Genomic DNA, 7,218 nt, shown 5'->3' on the forward strand with positions numbered 1-7,218 from the left:
TTTTTCTCTTGTCTTTTTAGGTTAGAATCAATTTTTATACCACAAAATTTTATTGTATGTATAAAAGAAAACATGTATTACTCCCCACTGATGATACTTACCAAATAAAACAAGACAAACGCGTATAGCAACAAAGAAACTGCCTACGTTACTTGCATAGACGATACATACCTTCACGAATTTGAAACAACCGAGGTGAAAGACCGAAAACAGAAAAATGACGACCCACATTTTCTATATTAGTACAAACATACACGCTCGTTTCTTCAAAATCACAAATCTCCGAAACTTATTATATGGTTGCTTTGACATTTTGACGCAACTTTGGATTCGAAAACTCAAGTGTTCTATATACCTACTGGAACGCCATATGGTATACATGTAATATACAGGGTGGTCAAATGATAGTGACCGGGCCAAATATCTCATGAAATAAGCATCAAACGAAAAAACTACAAAGAACGAAACTTGTCTAGCTTGAAGGGGGAAACCAGATGGCGCTATGGTTGGCCCGCTAGATGGCGATGCCATAGGTCAAACGGATATCAACTGCGTTTTTTTTAAAATAGGAATTCCCATTTTTTATTACATATTCGTGTATTACGCAAAGAAATATGAATGTTTTAGTTGGACCACTTTTTTCGCTTTGTGATAGATGGCGCTGTAATAGTCACAGACGTAAAAGTACGTGGTATCACATAACATTCCTCCAGTGCAGACGGTATTCGCTTCGTGATACATTACCCGTGTTAAAATGGACCGTTTACCAGTTGCGGAGAAGGCCGATATCGTGTTGATGTATGGCTATTGTCATCAAAATGCCCAACGGGCGTGTGCTATGTATGCTGCTCGGTATCCTGGACGACATCATCCAAGTGTCCGGACCGTTCGCCGGATAGTTACGTTATTTAAGGAAACAGGAAGTGTTCATCCACATGTGAAACGTCAACCACGACCTGCAACAAATGATGATGACCATGTAGGAGTTTTAGCTGCTGTCGCGTCTAATCCGCACATCAGTAGCACACAAATTGCGCGAGAATCGGGACTCTCAAAAACGTCGGTGCTGAGAGTGCTACATCAACATCGATTGCACTCGTACCATATTTCTGTGCACCAGGAATTGCATGGCGACGACTTTGAACGTCGTGTACAGTTCTGCCACTGGGCACAAGAGAAATTACGGGACGATGACAGATTCTTTGCACGCGTTCTACACTCCTGGAAATTGAAATAAGAACACCGTGAATTCATTGTCCCAGGAAGGGGAAACTTTATTGACACATTCCTGGTGTCAGATACATCACATGATCACACTGACAGAACCACAGGCACATAGACACAGGCAACAGAGCATGCACAATGTCGGCACTAGTACAGTGTATATCCACCTTTCGCAGCAATGCAGGCTGCTATTCTCCCATGGAGACGATCGTAGAGATGCTGGATGTAGTCCTGTGGAACGGCTTGCCATGCCATTTCCACCTGGCGCCTCAGTTGGACCAGCGTTCGTGCTGGACGTGCAGACCGCATGAGACGACGCTTCATCCAGTCCCAAACATGCTCAATGGGGGACAGATCCGGAGATCTTGCTGGCCAGGGTAGTTGACTTACACCTTCTAGAGCACGTTGGGTGGCACGGGATACATGCGGACGTGCATTATCCTGTTGGAACAGCAAGTTCCCTTGCCGGTCTAGGAATGGTAGAACGATGGGTTCGATGACGGTTTGGATGTACCGTGCACTATTCAGTGTCCCCTCGACGATCACCAGTGGTGTACGGCCAGTGTAGGAGATCGCTCCCCACACCATGATGCCGGGTGTTGGCCCTGTGTGCCTCGGTCGTATGCAGTCCTGATTGTGGCGCTCACCTGCACGGCGCCAAACACGCATACGACCATCATTGGCACCAAGGCAGAAGCGACTCTCATCGCTGAAGACGACACGTCTCCATTCGTCCCTCCATTCACGCCTGTCGCGACACCACTGGAGGCGGGCTGCACGATGTTGGGGCGTGAGCGGAAGACGGCCTAACGGTGTGCGGGACCGTAGCCCAGCTTCATGGAGACGGTTGCGAATGGTCCTCGCCGATACCCCAGGAGCAACAGTGTCCCTAATTTGCTGGGAAGTGGCGGTGCGGTCCCCTACGGCACTGCGTAGGATCCTACGGTCTTGGCGTGCATCCGTGCGTCGCTGCGGTCCGGTCCCAGGTCGACGGGCACGTGCACCTTCCGCCGACCACTGGCGACAACATCGATGTACTGTGGAGACCTCACGCCCCACGTGTTGAGCAATTCGGCGGTACGTCCACCCGGCCTCCCGCATGCCCACTATACGCCCTCGCTCAAAGTCCGTCAACTGAACATACGGTTCACGTCCACGCTGTCGCGGCATGCTACCAGTGTTAAAGACTGCGATGGAGCTCCGTATGCCACGGCAAACTGGCTGACACTGATGGCGGCGGTGCACAAATGCTGCGCAGCTAGCGCCATTCGACGGCCAACACCGCGGTTCCTGGTGTGTCCGATGTGCCGTGCGTGTGATCATTGCTTGTACAGCCCTCTCGCAGTGTCCGGAGCAAGGATGGTGGGTCTGACACACCGGTGTCAATGTGTTCTTTTTTCCATTTCCAGGAGTGTATTTAGCGACGAAGCGTCATTCACCAACAGCGGTAACGTAAACCGGCATAATATGCACGGTTGGGCAACGGAAAATCCACGATGGCTGCGAACATCAGCGACCTTGGCGGGTTAATGTATGGTGCGGCATTATGGGAGGAAGGATAATTGGTCCCCATTTTATCGATGGCAATCTAAACGGTGCAATACATGCTGATTTCTTACGTAATGTTCTACCGATGTTACTACAAGTTGTTTCACTGCATGACAGAATGGCGATGTACTTCTAACATGATGGATGTCCGGCACATAGCTCGCGTGCTGTTGAAGCGGTATTGAATAGCATATTTCATGACAGGTGGATTGGTCGTCGAAGCACCATACCATGGTCTGCACGTTCCCCGGATCTGACGTCCCCGGATTTCGTTCTGTGGGGAAAGTTGAAGGATATTTGCTATCGTGAACCACCGACACCGCCTGACAACATACGTCAACACATTGTCAATGCATGTGCCAACATTACGGAAGGCGAACTACTCGCTGTTGAGAGGAATGTCGTTACACGTATTGCCAAATGCATTGAGGTTGACGGACATCATTTTGAGCATTTATTGCATAATGTGGTATTTACAGGTAATCACGCTGTAACAGCATGCGTTCCCAGAAATGTTAAGTTCAAAAAGGTACGTGTATCACATTGGCACAACCGAAATAAAATGTTCAAACGTACCTACGTTCTGTATTTTAATTTAAAAAACCTACCTATTACCAACAGTTCTAAAATTGTGAGCCATATGTTTGTGACTATTACAGCGCCATATATCACAAGGCGAAAACAGTGGTCCAACTAAAACATTCATATTTCTTTACGTACTTCACGAATATGTAATAAAAAATGGGGATTCCTATTTTTAAAAAAACGCAGTTGATATCCGTTTGACCTATGGCAGCGCCATTTAGCGGGACAACCATAGCGCCATCTGGTTTCCCCCTTCAAGTTAGACAAGTTTCGTTCTTTGTAGTTTTTTCATTTGACTTCTGTTTCGTGAGATATTTGGCCCGGTCACGATCAATGGACCAACCTGTATACGTAATAAAAGGGGAAGCGTTATAAAAACGTAAATGTTGCTTTGTTCAGAATCATTAATCACCGAAAGTTCTTGACCGACTGCTTTGAAATTCTTTGGTATATACGTGTGTTTTTATTTACTTATTTTTTAAAATATATATGTAATTCATAAATTTAGATAAATTTAATAATGGGAAAACGTTATAACATACACACACAGCAAAAAGAGTTTCGCATCAGCCCGGTTGCAAGAACTCCTGAAGACAGATATTGACTGTGGATATTGTATCACAGACACAGCCCCTTTGACTGTTCAGAGATGTCGAAAAACCCGCCTAAAGATGTAAACAACCATGCATGTGCAGCGCCTATTAGAAGGAGCGGGTCCGACAGCCGATCACTTACAGTCATTCCACCAGGAAGGAGGTACATGGCTCGTGTTGTCTTGAGTTCAACCATGCCTAGAATACCAATACCGCGGTTCGATCGCGTCCGCATTGTTGCTTTGTGTCAGGACGGGCTCTCAACAAGGAAAGTGTCCTGACGTCTCGGAGTGAACAAAAGAGATGTTGTTCGGACATGGAGAAGATACAGAGAGACAGAAAATGGTTCAAATGGCTCTGAGCACTATGGGACTTAACTTCAGAGGTCATCACTCCCCTAGAACTTAGAACTACTTAAACCTAACCAACCTAACGACATCACACACATCCATGCCCGAGGCAGGATTCGAACCTGCGGCCGTAGCGGTCGCGCGGTTCCAGACTGAAGCGCCTAGAACCGCTCGGCCACTGCAACCGGCTACAAAGAGACAGGAAGTGTCGGTGACATGCGTCACGTAGACCGCCCAAGGGCTACTACTGCAATGGATTATGGCTCGGAGGAACCCTGACAGGAACGCCACCATGTTGAATAATGCTTTTCGTGCAGGCACAGTGCGCCGTGTTACGAGTTAAACTCCGCGCAATAGGCTGCACGATGCGCAACTTCACTCCCGACGTCCATGGCGAGGTCCATCGTTGCAACCACGACACTATGCAGCGCGGTACAGATGGGCCGCCAACATCCCGAATGGACCGCTCAGGATTGGCATCACGTTCTCTTCACCGATGAGTGTCTCTTATGCCTTCAACAAGACAATCGTCGGAGACGTGTTTGGAGGTAACCCGGTCAGGCTGCACGCTTTAGACACATTGTCCAGCGAGAGCAGCAAGGTGGAGGTTCCCTGCTGTTTTGGGGTGGCATTATCTGGGGCCGACGTACGCCGCTGGTGGTCATGGAAGGTGCCGTAACGGCTGTACAGTATGATGCCATCCTCCGACCGATAGTGCATGCATATTGGCAGCATATTGGCGAGGCGTTCGACATCATGGACGACAATTCGCGCCCCCTTCGTGCACATCTTATGAATGACTTCCTTCTGGATAACGACATCGCTCGACTAGAGTGGCCAGCATGTTCTCCAGGAATGAACCCTAGCGAACATGCCTGGGATAGATTGAAAAGGACTGTTTATGGACGACGTGACTCACCAACCACTCTGAGGGATCTACGCCGAATCGCCGTTGAGGAGTGGACAAACTGGACCAACAGTGCCTTCATGGACGTGTGGATAGTACGCCACGACGAATACCGGCATGCAATAATGCAATAGGACGTGCTACTGGTTATTAGAGGTACCGGTGGGTACAGCAATCTGGACCTCTGAAAGTCACGCTGTATGGTGGTACAACATGCAATGTGTGGTTTTCATGAGCGGTTAAAATGGCGGAAATGATGTTTATGTTGATCTCTATTCCAGTTTTCTGTACAGGTTCCGGAACTCTCGGAACCGAGGTGATACAAAACTTTTTTTATGTGTGTAGAAACTAATGCACTTACGGTGATATTTCATTTACCGGTGGAAAGCGTAGATGACTGGATCTTCTGGAGAGAAATAATTCTGAAGTGACTAATTAAAGCTGGATACAGAGGCGACAGCAATCAACATAAGAATTTTGAGTGTTTAAGCACTTCTAGGAGAACAATAACGGGAAAGTGAAATTTAAATATGATTGTGTAATACGTGAGAAACATTCGATAACGTACATACGACATTATCTATTGCAGTATAATTTGTAGTTGGTGGTATTGTGTTGATTGTTGTTGACAGGGTCTTGTTTCGGCTGGAACGTGGAATAACATTGGCAGAAAAAAATGGCAACACCAAGAAGGAGTTGTGCGACGTAAGCGGAAGTTTGTAGGCGTGTTTCTACATCTGAAGGCCGATATCTATTCAAATTTCTCGCCAGTCGCATAAGAGTGGCGTTAATAGCGCTACTTTGAGGTTGCAGGTGAGGTTTGGTTTAAATACACGTTGTAACGGTCATGAGCGTTAGTTACCTTTAAGATTGAATGTGGCAGGAATAATGCTACTGTACAGAATTGCTGGCAGCGGTGCTCATGGGAATGTCCGGTTACAAGAAGACCAGACTCCAGACGGGTACGGTGCACAAACGACAGGGGGAGACCATCATGATCGGTGTATGACTCTGGCGCATTGTCCTCCCTCTGCAGCAGATATTTTTGCAGCAGTTGGCACCATAGTGACACAGTGAACTGTTACAAATCTGTAACTTCAAGGATAGCTCCTAGCCGGACGCCCTGTAGTGTGCATTCCACTGATCCCAAACCACCGCCATTTATGACTTTGGCGACCACAAGCGAGAGCTCATTGGAGGGCATGGTTGGAGGTCTGTAGTGTTTTCTGATGAAAGCTGGTTCCGCTTCGGTCCCAGTGAAAGTTGCGTGTTGGTTAGAAGGAGACCAGTTGAAGGCATGCAACCAAACTGTCTGCGTGCTAGACCAACTGGACCTACGGTACAGCTGGAGCTATGGTCTGGAGTGCTATCTCCTATGACAGCAGGAGCACTCTCGTGGTCATCCCGTGCACTCTGACTGCAAACGTGCACGTGAGTCTTGTGAGTCGGTCTGTTGTGCCACCAATCTTGAACAGCTGTCCAGGACGCGTTTTGCAACAGGTTAACGCTCGCCCACATACCGCTGTTGTAACCCAACACGCTCTACCGAGTTTTGACATGTTGCCTTGACCTGGACGATAAACACATCTGTCTCCAATCGAGCACATATGGACATTATCCCACCATCTCTACATCTTGGGCCTGGTGCCCTTCCATTCATTGAAACTACCACTTTTCTGGGGCTCATGCTCGATAGGAAACTCTTTTGGTCCTCACAAGTTCTTACCTGGCAGCCCACTGTACACAGTCCCTCCATCTCCTACGTGTCCTCACTGGTACTACCTGGGGTGCCAATCGAATCACTCTCGTCCATTTGTAACGGTCCCTTGTCCGTTCGAAACTCGACTACGGGTGCTTTGTTCATGCGTCTGCACGCCCTACCCTCTTACACCGTCTCTACACTATCCACTATTGTACCATCCGTTTGCCCACTGGCACCTTCTACACCAGCGTGGCTGAGAGTCTGTATGCTGACGCTGCTGAACTACCACTGTCCTACCGCCGTGACTTT

The sequence above is a fragment of the Schistocerca nitens genome, chromosome 10, assembly GCF_023898315.1.
Source record: "Schistocerca nitens isolate TAMUIC-IGC-003100 chromosome 10, iqSchNite1.1, whole genome shotgun sequence".
NCBI classification, from domain to species: Eukaryota; Metazoa; Arthropoda; class Insecta; order Orthoptera; family Acrididae; genus Schistocerca; species Schistocerca nitens.